Raw genomic sequence first — 16364 nt, forward strand, 5'->3', positions numbered from 1 at the left:
CTAGGATAACAACCACCATTTTGGACCTCTTGCATAAGATAGAGTTCAGATCAATGCCACAGAAGAGTAGTCACATATTTCGGAATTTTTCCACAAGTGCATGATTCAGTCTTTGATCTTCTTACTTAGATCACATATCACATAATTCATTTTTATGTTACAGACATGAATTATAGATTTCGGTCTACACCTCACGGTATGAATCACATAGAATTTTGTTTTCCTTGATCATCTGTCTCAGGCTCCCCATGATTGAAGCTCATCATCTGTTTTGCCATCACATTGAAAGTGAACTTCTTGGCTTCGAGCTGTGCAGAGAAGGGGTGCTGCTCCATCTTCTCCCATGACTCGAGTGTCAGAAGTGAGTGTTTCTCAATATCACCCAACAATTGGCTCATAATGTTGCCAATGCTTATGAAATTTACAGCTATGATTCGCATGCATTTATGCATTCTATCTGACCAGAACGAGCATCGACCATTTGCCCAGAGGTGACTGTAGTTGGCAGAGAATCTTCCATATTGGCTGCAATAGGAGGCAACAATTCGGACCCTTGTCCCAACAATTGCCTTGACATCTCCGCCATATGGAAAGAACAATGATCGCTTGAGAAATCATTTGAAGCATATTAAAAGGCCAATCTAGGATTTTTAAGTACTCATAGCTACTGAAACACTAGAAACAGTCGGCCAACAGAGATGAGGATTTATGAACAGACATCAACTTCTGTAGTATAAAACTGATTTGGCCTACCATCCCTTGAAGAAAGTTAGCATATAGAGAAAATTGAATCCGCGTTTCTTCGTTTGACCACCGCGTTTCCTTTTGATCACCTATGTGACATGTGTGATAATCCTTGAAGATTGTGTGACTCTAACCACTAGTTTTCCGTCTCAATTATGAAGCACAAAACTATGCAAATTGCTGAATTGCAGAGCATCCTCACATAAGTGATATGCATGCTGGACATGGCCACAAAGCTCCTTCTGTAGTTCTGCCTCTAATCATGCCCTCAATCTCCTAATAATTACACAGGTGTGCTGCACAATTCTAGTTCTATTCCAATTCTTACCCATACGCCCATTTCATACTCTGCAATCACTTCAAAGTTCAACTTCAATTTCTGCCAGAAGTATTGCCTGCAAGTGCAAGCTGCGTAGCATGCTTGTGGTTGGTTCATGTAAATCTTTCCTTGTGCCAACAGTTTTAAGTACCCACATGTATACATGCCACTGTCATGCATCTGTAAGCCCTTTATGTAAATGCCAACTTTTTGTTTCGTTTGAATGCAGAGATAGGAGCTGATGAAACTGCTGCCATTTGAAGAGCTGGAGAATTTGATACATATTCTAAAAAACACATTTAATGATTTCTTCTTCAAAACAGGGTTTTGAAGAAGAATCAATCTCACATTTGACATGCAAGACGGAGTCTAACAGAAGCAAGCAAGCCTTGTCCTTCTAACCCTTCCTGGAAAGGGATTGTTGGGGTCACTCCACATCATTTCATTGACTTATCCTTCATCGATGACTTCATAATATATTGAGTCTCCTCCCATCAGTGAAAGTCCGTAAATAGAAGGGAGCCTTAGCTGAGGTGACGGTGGGCTGAGTCTCCATTTGTTTCCCTTGGCCTAGTGTTTTCTCTTTAGGGATCCCCCTTAGGTCCATTGCTAGTTTGAGCGGTAACAGGGCCAAGAAGGAAAGTTGATATGTCCAAGATAGAATGCTACTAGTGCCATAAGATGGGTCACTATAGAAGTGACTGTCCTGACAATCCAAAGGACAAGAAAAGAAGCAAAGATCAATCCAATGTTGCTGAAGAAGGATCTCCAATGAATACTAAGCCCGAAGAATTGGATATAAGGGACTTACACTACTTAGCTTTAGTTATTTTATTTTTTGATTTCTAGTTTTTAGGTTTAACATATTTTGGAAAAACATTTTTATTTGTTCTTAAGGTTATAGGTATCCCTCAAGCTTGGAGGGAGTCCTCTTCAACCTCCAAAGATAAGTATCTTATTACCATCTTCATTTTTAGTTTTTCCTTACTTATCTAGTTTTGTTTGCTTTAAATACTAATCACATTTATGCTTTTATTTTCCTTGTTTAGGAAAACTTGTTGAAGAATCAAGGAAGAATGTCTCACAAAAACAAAGCATTGAAATTACAAGGTTTGTTAAGAAACAATAGGTATGTTTTGAATTACAAGTATTTTCTCTCCATATTCATTCTTGATAAACTATTACTAACATTTTTTTGCCTAGCTTTCTTGAATATTAAAGATTCTTGATTGGGTGTGTTGTCGCACAAAGTGTCTAGGCACCGAGACAACGCTCAGAGTAAGGGCTGTCACTCTAATCCTTACTCAGTTTAGACTCTCTCCTAGACAAGTCAAGGGGGTAGTTCCTAAGGTAAATGGATGAGGATAGCATGTGAAACATAGGCTCTAGGACACTTGAGGATAGACAACCTAATGAATTTATGACAAATCTTGGTCAATTGAGATGAATAGATCAAACACAAGACACAACCACAAGATAGAAATAATTACAGACTAGTGCCTTAGTATTCGATTAACCATAGATTAAGTAAAAAAACAAGTTATCCAAAACAATTTTCCAAATTGTGATGAATAGTGACAATCATGAATGATCAATGTAAACACCCAAAACTGCTGTATGTAAGAGATTCTAGATTTAAAATATTTTTCATTAATGACCCAGATCTAGAATTAATTAGCTTTATCCTATCACTAGTATAATTTTTTGGAACATTAATTGCACTTGACAACAGAGAAATATTACCACAAGATGATACCAAGGAAATTTTTGTAATCAATTCAATTGTTCCCTAGGAAATTAATTTAATGTGGTAAATGAAGAAATTAAATTTTTAATATGACAAAGTAAATCAAAAGGATTAAGAAATTGAAATTTTAATGGGCCATAGGCCACTTTAAAATTTTTAATGTGAAAGCACAAATCCTTTTTTAATTTAATTTTTCAGTAATCTCAAGTCACATTAAATGAAGTTTTTTTATACTTTAGATTTTTTATTTTTATTTTTTAATGTGTTTTAATTTTTTTTAAACTTTTAGTTTTTTTTTTGAATGTGAATAAAAATCATGAAAAGAAATTGAAAAAATGTAAAATAAAATAAAATCAAATAAAAAAAGAAAATTGAAACTTTAAACTAAAACGAAATTAAACAAAGTTTCAAAAGAAAATGAGATCGGATTATTTACAAAAAAAGAAGTAAACTAAACCCTAACTAAAACAAAAAAAATATAAACAAAAGAAACCACAACACAAAAAAAGGTTGAACGTTTTTGTTTTATTGTGTATGCAAGTTTGCGGCGGCGGCAAGGAGAGGAGCGCAGCGAGAGGAGGCTGAGGGTATGGAGGGAAACAATGGCAAGACTGAGCAGGAGGAGAGGAAAGCGATGAAGTGAGCCACGGGAAGAGGATGACGGCAGGGAGGAAAGGGAGATATGGAACGCTGCGGGCAGGAGAGGCATGGACAACAGATTTGCAGGCAGTGATGAAAAGCAAGAAGGGAGCCGCGTGAAGGTTTGCAGGAGTGGATGCAGGGCGAAGACGGTGAAAATTGCCAATAAAGAGGATCTCGATGGAGGAATTTCGAGGGTAAAAGGAGCTGGGCAGAGGGATGCGTTTGCAAGGTTTGAAGGGAGCGTTTGGAAATGCGGGAGGGCGCTGCATGCAGATGGTTGTGGATAGGAATGGAGAAGACTGCTTGCAAGGTAGCGATGGGATGAGTGAAGAAAATGCAGATGAGAGAGATGGCAGCAAGGTTGGGGTTTGCAGATTCGTAGAGAATGCAGGCAACAGCAAAAGGCTGTGGGCCTTGTAAAAAAAATTCGAAACTTTTTTGCAGCAAAGAAATTAAAAACCCTAGGCAGCAGACAGGTAGCCAAAGAAGCGAAGAAAAATTCCCAGATTAAAATGTTATACTTTTGCTTAAGATTTATCAATGAAACCCTTATAAAAAATTTCCAGATTTGAGAATTTTGAAACCCTTATAAAAATTTCCAGATTTAAAACTCTTTAAACCCTTGGACTGCAAAATTAATTTGGATAATATTCCTGCAAAATTATGCAAATAAAATCCCAGAGATCCAAATTTTACCCTCCAGGGCCTAGATCTGGACTCTACACGGATTTTTTCCTTGGATCTGTAGCTTCGCGGCAATAAGAAAACACCCAAACGATATATACAATGATAAAACTAAAACCCAAAAAAACCCAAGTCAGAAAACCAAAAATAATTTACAAATCTATGCACAGGAATGGCAAATCTATGAGGCGTATGAGTCCCACTCCGCTCCGAGATCTGATGATTTAAGGCTCTCAAAAGCCAGATCTATCAATTTCCCACAAAAAATTAAATTTTTAAATTTTAAAGGAGGTGCTTAGCTCAAAACCCTTCATGCATCACCAATAAAAATATTATGGCAAGCATCGGATCAAATTAAGCTGGTCTCTTCAGAAAACAAGGGTTGGGAGTTGGCTGGTCCAACTGAAAAGTTCCCCTAATGCTTGAGGATCTAAAAATCAAGCTTTTCCTGCAAAACTCAATCCAGCGATTAAAATAGAGCGAGAAAATGATAATAAAATTTAGATAAATAGAGATACCTACTATTATTATCACTTAAACCCTAACGACTGAGCAAGATACCTGTACTCAAATCACTCTTCAGAGACTATCATCAATGGCTAAAAAAACTATGCATGAAAATGACACATCTTACAGTATTTCCATGAAGTGTAACACCGACGAAAATTTAACCCCAAAGTCTTCCTTTATTATCCAAAAAAACTTACACAAGAGCGTTTTGCTTAGCACACGACTCAAAGGACAGATCATTCGACTAACAAATGACTTCCTATTTAAAGATAAGTCCTCCAACGGCTAGTTCAAGTGATCCTCGTTAAAGCAATTTCGACTGTTGATGAGGATTAAAATTTCTTTTAATCTCATCTGTTGAAATATTTAAATATTTGGGGAAATTGGAAATTTTCAATTAAATGCATTTTAATTAATTCAAAAATTAACTTTTTGAATTAATTTCCCCAAAATTTTGACTTTCACTTAACCCCAGGGATCAAAAGCGTAAAATTTATCAAAATAGTTAATTTACCTTAGTCCTTGGACCTCCTAAAATTTAATTTTTAAGTATCAACAAATTTTGCCTTTGGAGAATTTAAATTTACGTAGGACCTAGAATTAATTAAATTTCTGGTTTAGGATTTTAATTAATTTTTGGCCAGGAAATTTAATTAATTAATGTATGAGGGGATAAATTATTTTTCCAACCCTCAAGACACTTTACATCATGATTTTCATATTTTTTACATTTCAAGGAGGAAAACCCATTTGTAATAGACCCTTACAGACTATCCATTTCTGCGACAAAATATAATCCAGCAGACCAAGCAATTTGTAATAAAATAACCTAACAAAATAGTTAGGATTATTCCCAAATCACTTTTACATAGACTTGATCTATAACACTAGGACTCGCCTAAGATCCTAGTGACAAAATCCATTCTGGCTTTGAGGTGAGACTGAAGGAAAACTTTGCCGACTTTCCGAGAATGGATCGGTGAAACAAAAAACCTCCCGTAATGTAGATCGTTACCAGAAAAGTAGGTTTACCTAGGCAATTACATACACGACACAGATCTTTTGAGATTATTTATACTATATACATGCTAAATGGGCTAACATTATAACATGATGATCAGGATGATGATGATAGTTGGATGGTACAGACATATCGATTAGGTGCTATCCTTTTTGCGAAAAAAGGGGGTGTATTGCTATGGGTCGTTGACACGTAGTGGTCAACATCTGGCTCTACTTGGGGACATGTTGCTGCACCGGAGGAAGGTGAGAATCCAGAGTCTGCATCCACGCAACACACAACATAACGTAAGTAATGTCCATCCAGAAATCATCATATAAAATTAAGCACAAGAAAGATATAAACTCTTCGTTTATTAACTAGTCTAATAACATGAAAAATATAAATCTACCTATAAAATAAAATACTGAAATAAAAGGGTGTAGGGTTAGGAACTAGATAACCGGATTCGTCCTGTAGGCCCCACGAATCCCGAATCCATCATGTCTGACACGATTCTCTCGAGATTCGTGTCCAAAAACTATGACACGCCGTGTCCTATTTTGACACGGCGAATTCGACTGCGTGTCACGATTTTGGCAGCGTGTCTGTTTTCCAGGACTCGTTAGGTGGCAAAAGTGACCTGCGCGGGTATGAAAAGGCCGCATTTGGTCATTACAGCCACGCATATTTTCATTTGGCAAGCGTTTTGGCAGCTTAATGATCAAGTCTAGGCCCTAGTATTGATATGCTATTCATGGTAATGTTAAATTCTTAAAGTGAAAGTGACATTCTCCTTAATCTTCATTTTCATCATTTTACTTAAATTTTTAACATTACCATGAAATGACTCGGGATGTTTGAGAGTGGTTCCGGCCTCATTGGATTTCATATGGAGAAAGTAGAATTTTAGATTTCATTCAAAATCCAGCAGACTTATCAGTTTTTCAGGATTTTAGGATTGGGGGATTGCAATGTTTCCATTGAATTTTGTCATGTATTAGGGTATGGAACTCGTATTTAATCAAGAGCACCAATCCCTCTATGTACCTTGATGTTAGTGACATTGGTTGTCGAACTCCTGTATCATGACCCTCCTAAAAATGTACACATCACTCAAACAAAATCTTGACTTGACATGTTATGCTTGTTCTATCTTATGTTAATGCTTAAAGGGTGATATTAATGGCAAAGATCCCTATACAAATACAGAGGTAATGACAAAGATACCTCTGGATATTAATGCTTAGAGGGTGATATTAATGACAAAGAACCTGATTTTCCAACAAGACTAAAAAATTAGACATTTCTCGTGGTGGCAAGAGGGCCAAGCATAAGAAATAGATAATAGATTGACATGTATTTGAATTTTGTATGTACTATGCATGCTAAGAGCTATAAATGAAGATCTATATTTGAAATCAATAAATTTGTATTATTAATTAAAATTTGTGTAAGAAATATCTAATTTTTAATATCGATATATATATATATATATATATATTTTAAATATATATATATATATATATATATATTTTAATAAAATAATATATAACGAATCCTACGTGTCCTGTTCCGGGGGTCAACGTGTCCGAATCCGACACCACGAATCCCGAATCCTACGAATCCCGAATCCCCGTGTCAGGTGACTTAGGTTATGAATACAATACAAAGGATGCCCCATGGCATCAGATGCATTCAATGTAGTGCATGCTGAGCATTTGCCTGCTTTCAGGCAAATCTGTTGGCTGTTTCTCAGATGTAACATGTCCAATTCTACACACGGTAGGACTTTTTCCTATCCGAAAATCAAGCTGCTTGCGGCCATCAGATGCATCAAACTGCTTTCTCATTGTCTTTCTCTTGCGTCTTTTCTTTGTCGCAGGCTGTATCACTGATGATGTGGAACATTCTGCTTCAAAACTCTCGGATGAAGTATGTAAGATATGCATGAAATGTCTTTCTTCATTCTGCATTTGTTCTGTCAAGATTGATGGATCAATCTCATAGGTGTCATGAGTTATAACTTGATCTTTTATGACTGGTGGATTAACCATGTGAGCATCAACTTGATTTTTATTAATTTCAATTTTATCTGAGTCACCTTCAATTAGCCATTTTTCAATGGAACAAATGACCTCCTCATAATAAGATGGAGCTTGTTGCAACAGGTAGGGAGGCTTATGATCTGTTGACGTTTCCTTGTTTCTTTCATCCTCTGATCGACGCTGAAATTTCTGTACCTGTGTTGTTGTGGCATCCCTCTGGTTAGAGTGTTCAACCTTTATAGCATTGACTTCCTTGGCATGGTTTTCCTCCATGGTCAATAACTTATTCTGAAGACATATCTGACCAGCTTCCATATCTTTTATTACTTTGTCATTATCTGCTTTTATGGTCATCAAGCACTTTTGCATAGAGCTCATTTTTCTGACATGATTAGCTTTCATGGTTTCCATTTACTTAGCATGTTTTTCTCTCATGACATGTAAATAGTTTTGCATGGAAGTTCTTTCTTTCTCATGATGACTCTGCATGTCAGTCCTCATAGCCTCCATATTCTGAGCACACTTTTCTACTACGGTGGCTACGTGATCAGAGTGTTTAATTTTCATGATTTCCATCTCCTTATCACATTTTTCCAGCTGGGTGTACAAAGTTCTCATATCCTTGGTGTAATCAACGATAAATTTTTCCTCATTAAGCTCCATATTTTTTACCAGTTGTGTTTGACTGAACTGCGTGTCTTTCACCAACTGCTTTAGTTCTTCTATAAGATGCTTATCATTCTCCCTTTCATTGTTGACACTGATTTGACAACTTCTTGTTTTTCCACTATCATGGATTCGTCTTGCAATGGTACAAGTGGATGGCACATTCTGATATGGAGAATTGTCTTGAAATATTTCATTGACAGTTGGATCCTTTACAAGATCACTTTCATTCTGTTGCATAGTATTAGGGGCACAAGGCGAGCCACCTTGATCTCCATATCTATCTTTAAAAGCATTGATGATGTCTTGTAAAGAAGCGAAAGAATCTTCAGGACAATTATGAAACCATTTCAAAGCATCACCCTCTAAAGAAAAGACAAATAGACACATCTTGACATGTTCATGTCTATAATGGGAAGAATGACAATATTTGTTTATGATATAGCCCTGGATAGATGCTTTCTAGCAGCAGCTAAATGACCACCTGAGAACAAAGGTAACTTATGAATGGCCTCTTTCGGCATATCATGGAGAAAGTTAGTAAAATGTCATGGGGCAAACAAGTCATCCATGATGACTTGCTTAAAGGGATAAGGAGGGACCGAATGGATGCTAGAGAGAGACCCCTGCTCAAAAAGAAACAGATGCACAAGAATGGAGCTTCTAGTAGAAATTATTGTAAGAAATGAAAGAAGTGGAGTCGCCACTTGAACATGAATCTAGCTCTAGGATCCAAAAGGCAAAAACAACTGGATATAAGGGAGGGCTTCTTGTCTGAGAAATAATGGATGAATAAGTGGAGTTGTCACCCAAACAAGAAACAGACCGAAATGTCCAGGTGCTAAAAGTGCAGATGAAATGATTAATGAGATGACGAAAGATAAGGCGATGAAAAGATCAAATGACGCTAGGAAATGTTGCGCTGATAGGATAAGAAATGATGAAAGATTGGATGATTAGAAAAATGTCTTGAGGACCAAGGACAATAAAACTCTATCCTCGGCAACGATGCTAAAAAATGTTGGCGTTGTCGGCTAAAATGAATGATAGAAAGATGAAAGATGAGTGTCGTAAAGCCAAGGCCCAATAAATGGGTCCCCAACAACGACGCCAAAAAATGTTGTGCTGGATGATGGGAAGAATAAAGATGAGATGATTAAAACGATGTCGAAGAAACCAAGGACAGAAAAAAACTCTATCCTCGGCAACGACGCCAAAATTTTTTGTCGCACAAAGTGTCTAGGCACCGTGATATCACTCAGAGTAAGGGTTGTCACTCTAAGCCTTACTCACTCCGTTTAGGGTCTTTCCTAGACAAGTCAAGGGGGGTAGTCCCTAAGGTAAATGAATGAGGATAGCTTGTGAAACACAGGCTCTAGGAGACTTGAGGATGAACAACCTGATGAATTCATAACAAATCTTGGTCAATTGAGATGAATAGATCAAACACAAGACACAACCACAAGATAGAAATAATTACAGACCAGTGCCTTGGTATTCAATTAACCATAGATTAAGTAAAAAAACAAGTTATCCGGAATTTTTTTTCCAATATCTGACGAATAGTGACAATCATGAATGATCAATGTAAATGCCCAAAATTGCAATATGTAAGAGATTCTAGATTTAAAATAATTTTCATTAATGACCCAGATCTAGAATTAATTAACTTTTTCCTATCGCCAATATAATTTTTTGAAACATTAATTGCACTTGACAACAGAGAAATATTACCACAAAATGATACCAAGGAAATTTATGTAATCAATTCAGTTGTTCCTTAGGAAATTAATTTAATGTGGTAAATGAAGAAATTAAATTTTTAATATGACAAAGTAAATCAAAAGGATTAATAAATTGAAATTTTTAATGGGCCATAAGCCCTTCAAAATTTTTAATCTGAAAGCGCAAATCCTTTTTTAATTTAATTTTTCAGTAATCTCAAGTCACATTAAATGAAGAGTTTTTATACTTTAAATTTTTTAATGTGGTTTAGATTTTTTAAAATTTTTATATTTTCAATTTTTTTTGAATGTGAATAAAAATCAAAATCAAAATCATAAAAAGAAATTGAAAAAATGTAAAAAAAAAAAGAAAAAGAAAAGAAAATCAAAACTTTAAACTAAAACAAAATTAAACAAAGTTTCAAAAGAAAATGAAATCGGATTATTTATAAAAAAAGAAGTAAACTAAACCCTAATCGAAACACAAAAAAATATAAACCAAAGAAACCACAACACAAAAAAAAGGTTGAACGTTTTTGTTTTATTGTGTATGCAAGTTTGTGGCGGCGGCGGCAAGGAGAGGAATGTAGCGAGAGGAGGCCGAGGGTATGGAGGGAAAGAATGGCAGGACTGAGCAGGAGGAGAGGAAAGCGATGAAGGAAGCCACGAGAAGAGGATGACGGCAGCGAGGGAATGGAGATACGGAAGGCTGCGGGCAGGGGAGGCGTGGACAATAGATTTGCAGGTAGTGATGAAAGGCGAGAAGGGAGCCGCGTGAAGGTTTGCAGGAGTGGATGCAGGTCGAAGAGGGTGAAAAACGCAGGTAAAGAGGAACTCAATGGAGGAATTTCGAGGGTAAAAGGAGCTAGGTAGAGAGATGCGTTTGTAGGGTTTCAAGGGAGCGTTTGGAAACGCAGGAGGGAGGTACACGCAGATGGCTGTGGATAGGAATGGAAAAGACTACTTGCAAGGCAATGATGGGATGAGTGAAGAAAACATAGATGAGAGAGATGGCAACAAGGTTGGGGTTTGCAGATTCGTAGAGAATGCAGGCAACAACAAAAGGTTATTGGCCTTGTAAAAAAAATTCGAAAATTTTCTGTAGCTAAGAAATTAAAAACTCCAGGCCGCAGACAGGTAGCCAAAGAAGCGAAGAAAAATTCCCAAATTAAAATGTTATACTTCTGCTTAAGATTTATTAGTGAAACGCTTATAAAAAATTTCCATATCTGAGAATTTTGGAACCCTTATAAAAATTTCCAGATTTAAAAATCTTTAAACCCTTGGACTGCGAAATTAATTTGAATAATATTCCTGCAAAATTATGCAAATAAAATCCTAGAGATCCAGATCTTACCCTCTAGAGCCTATTTCTGGACTCTACTCAAATTTCTTCCTCAAATCTGTAGCTGCACGACAACAAGAAAACACCCAAACAATATATACAACGATAAAACTAAAACCCAGAAAATCCCAAGTCAGAAAACCAAAAATAATTTATAGATCTATGCACGGGAATGGCAAATCTATTAGATCTGAGGAGTATGAGTCCAATTTCGCTCCTAGATTTGATGATCTAAGGCTCTGAAAAGCCAGATCTATCAATTTCCCACATAAAAAATTAAATTTTTAAATTTTAAAGGAGGTGCTTAGCTCAAAACCATTCATGCATCACCAATAAAAATCTTATGATAAGCCTGTCATCAAATTAAGATGGGCTCTTCAGAAAACACAGGTCGGGAGTTCGCTGGTCCACCTGAAAATTTCCCCTAACGCCCGAGAATCTAAAAATCAAGATTTTCCTGCAAAATTCAATCCAGCCATTAAAATAGAGCGAGAAAATGATAATAAAATTAAGATAAATAGAGATATCCGCTATTACATTCAAAATTTAAATTATCGCTTAGACCCTAGCGACCAAGCAAGATACCTGTACTCAAATCACTCTTCAGAAGCTATCATCAATGGCTAAAAAAATTATGCATGAAAACAACACATCTTACAGTATTTCCATGAAGAGTAACACCGGCGAAAATTTAACCCCAAAGTCTTCCTTTATTATCCGAAAAAAATTACACGAGTTTTTTGCTTAGCACACAACTCAAGGGTCGGATCATTTGACTGACAAATGACTTCCTATTTAAAGATAAATCCTCCAATGGCTAGTTCGAGTGATCCTCGTCAAAGCAATCTCGACCGCTGATGAGGATTAAAATTTCTTTTAATCTCATTCGTAGAAATATTTAAATACTTGGGGAAATTCGAAATTTTCAATTAAATGCATTTTAATTAATTGAAAAATTAAAATTTTGAATTAATTTCCCCAAAATTATGACTTTCATTTAACCCCAAGGATCAAAGGCTTAAAATTTATCAAAATAATTAATTTACCTTAGTCCCTGGACCTCTTAAAATTTAGCTTTTAAGGATCGACGAATTTTGCCTTTGGAGAATTTAAATTTACCTAGGACTTAAAATTAATTAAATTTCTGGCTTGGGATTTTAATTAATTTTTGGCCAGAAAATTTAATTAATTAACCTACGAGGGGATAAATTATTTTTCCAACCTTCAAGACACTTTACATTATGATTTTCATATTTTTTACATTTCAAAGGGGAAAACCCATTTGTAATATACTTTCATAGACTACCCATTTCTACGACACAAATATAATCTAGCAGACCAAGCAATTTGTAATAAAATAACCTAACCAAATAGTTAGGATTATTCCCAAATCACTTTTACATAGACTCAATCTATAACACTAGGACTCGCCTAAGATCCTAGTGGCAAAATCCGTTTTGGCTTTGGGGTAAGACTGTAGGAAAACTCTGTTGACCATCCAAGAATGGATTTGTGAGACAAAAAATCTCCCATAATGTAGATTGTCATCCGAAAAGTAGGTTTACCTAGGCAATTACATACACGACACAGACCTGTTGAGATTATTTACATTATATACATGCAGAATGGATTTACACTATAAAATGATGATCAGGCTGATGATGATAGCTGGACGACACGGACACATCGATTAGGGGCTATCCCTTTTGTGAAAAAAGGGGGTGTACTGTTATGGGTCGTTGACACGTAGTGGTCAACAGGGTGATTCATCATTAGATAAATCAACCCTCATATCTTTAATTACTCTTGTGGAACCCTAGAAAGGTTCATTGTGAAAACCCTAACTTAAGGGTATGTTGATGACTATGTGTGAAACCTTAACCTACTTAGGGTTATTGTTGAAAGAAAAATGTCTGATGTTTGATTAAGTAATGTTTGGGGTTTTGGTATGGTTATGGAAACCCTAACTTGTTAGAGTTGAATAGTAATGTCTGAAATCCCGAACCTTTGAAGTATTGATAATTTAGGGTTTTCTATGTTTTGTATTGAAACCCTAGATCATTAGGGTTTGATAGGGTGTATAAGCAAGACCCTTATTATTTCCTAGAAATGAAATCCTTGGCATGTGTGTGTTTGTCCGATCAAACCCTAGTCTGATCAAGTTTGTTATATGTCTAACTCTTATTGATATTTGTGTAGTTGGGTTTGACTAACACATGTTATGATATGCTTGTGCATGATGATGGAATCCTAGATATATAAGTTGACCTAATTATTGATGGTCATGAGTCTTAGGCTTTGGAGCTAAGCCCTAGTCGAAGTTTGATTATCTAGGATGTTAGTATTTGTGAATTCTAGGGTTTTGTAGTTAAACCTTAGTAGAAGTCCAAATCTTTGATATATGATGACAATGTGATAATTTGAGATTTGTGTAAGATTGTTGAAATTTGAATTTGAGTTATGATTGTGGGAATAAAAGAAATTTAGGGTTTGCAACAAACCCTAGTGGAAGCTTGTCATGTTGTTACTTTGAATTAAGTTGTGATTGGTTTTGGTTGTTAAAAGTTCATGTATGAAATCTAGGATCTCACACTAAATCCTAGTGAGAAGTCTAACATATGAATTCTGAAGTTGTTAGATACATTGTAGATCTATATTTGTCTCTAGGGTTTGCAATATGATGTAGTAGGGTATGTCATACCTCTGAAAGGAACATTGAAACCCTAGATGTAATGATAGTTGTTATGAAATGCTCAAATTCTTGATGGTATAGTCTAGGGATTATGACAAAATCCCTAGCAAGAAGTTGAAAAGTATGTGTCTCTTGTATGTAACTAAGTTTGACTATTTTGATGTCTAAAGTTGAATGCTTTCATGATTTTGATATGGTTAAATTCATGCTTCTATAAGTTACTTGTTATCTAAGTTGTGCAGGTACACAATCTTCAAGATGGCGAAGATGTTCGTAAAGTAAAACTAATGTGAATAATGATGGTCATGATAACTCTGATGAGAAATATGAAATCCATGAAAGATTCTCCGATGTTGTAGACAAGAAATTGAGCCCCATATGTTAAGAGGGAGCTTGAATGAAAGGAATCTCCCTAGGTTAAGAGGGAGCTTGGGTATATTCCTTGTATAGGAATGATTAGATCCTCCTTGGTTAAGAGGGAGTGATGGATATGGTTCTCTATTTCATATGTCATGCACTAGACCAGGACTAACAACCTTAAGTTTTAGTGAAGGCAATGAGTGAGAGAAGAAAATTGGAGAATGTATTTTGAAGGGCTGCTGAGATAAGAAGAAGCTGGATCTATTTGTGGAATATGTTGATGCATGAAAAGTAGGAAAGGACGCTGTATGGTTGAGGAATCTTCTGCTAAGATTCATTTGGAAAGCTCTAAGTCCTACTATGGAAAGTTGAGAAGCAACATCAAGTTGTCTGGAAGACCCCAGAGGTTTGTATTTATTTATGAGCATTTGGAAGTTTGTTACTGATTGGGGTTGTGTTTGTACAGGGAAATCTCTCGGAAGTTTGATAGCATGTTTTCACATTCTTAGTGTTGTCGATCAATTTGTTTGGAGAGATTTGTTGCTGATCTACTTGATCGGGGAGGATTTGTTACTGATTGTAATAATCAAGAAGTTGAGGCTTTGTGAGTGAGACATTGCCTGGGAGGACATCTGGCCGACACTTTGTGTTGATGTCTAGTTCCCAAAGTAGGGAGGGTGGTGTTGGTCATAGAGCTCTGACCTCAGATATGCACCTAGATCCTTGGGTTGATGGTTAGCAAGTAAGCTTGATGGTACTTAGAGAGGCTAAAAGCTTTAGTCCATCTTAGTCCCACTTGGACAGATTGCCCTGGTTAGGAATCTAGTCCATGGCATTGCGGTGCCTAAAATTCGTCATGGTTCATGTGCTCTGAGATCTTCCTTGTACTTGTACTGATGAATACCTCCCTAGTCAAGAGAGAGTGTTGAAATATGTAACTAGGTTCGGTCTTCATAAATGTATTTGAGATGTACTTATCAAAAGAATGAAGAAAATATTTTTATTGTTATGACTTATTAAACCATGGGTTTCATGCTTGGGTCATCATGTTTTAGGTCAAAGTCCCCATTGAGGACTTCTAGGATTTATTCTGAGTCATGAGAGTTATTGTGCATTTAAACAGACCTTTCTTGGGCTTTCAAATCATGTAAAAATAATTATTTTTGAGTCAAGAATGAATTTAGTCTTCTTCACACCAAGTCGGCCATAAGACAAATAATTCGACCTCCCTGGAAGGCTATAAATTCAAGGCAGTTCGAATTCATTAGAGCATCTCATTCTCTTACACAATTCGATTTTTGAAGCTGGTAGCTGGAAAAGTGCGAAGTTAAGAAAGGACTAGAAGAAGGGCTGGAAAGAAGTGCAATTTTCTGGAGGAAGATAAAATACCTCAAGATCGAAATTTTTGGACAACTCTCACTTAGTTTTGAGGTGTATCAAGGGAGATCGAAGTTCTCCAAGTTTGGTCGAAGTTGTTGCTGCTGGGTCGAACCTGCTACTGGGTCAAAGCTGCTGCTAATGTTGCTAGGTCGAAGTTGCTTTGGAAGGACTATCTTTTGCAAGAAGGATTGAGGGCGGACTTGGTGTGGAGGAAGTCTTTGTCTAGGTCTAGAGTCTTGGATTATCTTGAGAAACTATTGAAGGAAGAATTGTTGATTGGGTTTTCCCTTAGATAGGGGTTTTTCCCTGGCTGTTGGCTTACATCTATTGTCCTTGTGTTATTGTTTTGGTAATTTCTTGATGAACTAAAAGGTAGAAGAAAAACATAAAGATAAAAGAATCACAAGTAATTATCTATATAAGAAAATGTTTTTGCCTTTCTGATTTTCTAACAATTCGGTGGAAAGAACGAGCTTGGTCTATACTCTTGTCCCCTTGTCCAA

The 16364-nt window shown here is 36.2% G+C and overlaps 1 protein-coding gene across 2 annotated transcripts in view; it reads left to right on the top strand.

The window, feature by feature from the left end:
* The window catches only part of LOC149194947 (IAA-amino acid hydrolase ILR1-like 3), a 147765-nt gene that overhangs the window by 81928 nt on the left and 49473 nt on the right, over positions 1-16364 (top strand). The gene's annotated exons all lie outside the window — the stretch shown is intronic.

Source organism: Pinus tabuliformis, chromosome 2_2 (genome assembly GCF_031772625.1).
Source record: "Pinus tabuliformis cultivar Carrire ecotype Pingquan chromosome 2_2, CPIR1, whole genome shotgun sequence".
Lineage (NCBI taxonomy): Eukaryota > Viridiplantae > Streptophyta > Pinopsida > Pinales > Pinaceae > Pinus > Pinus tabuliformis.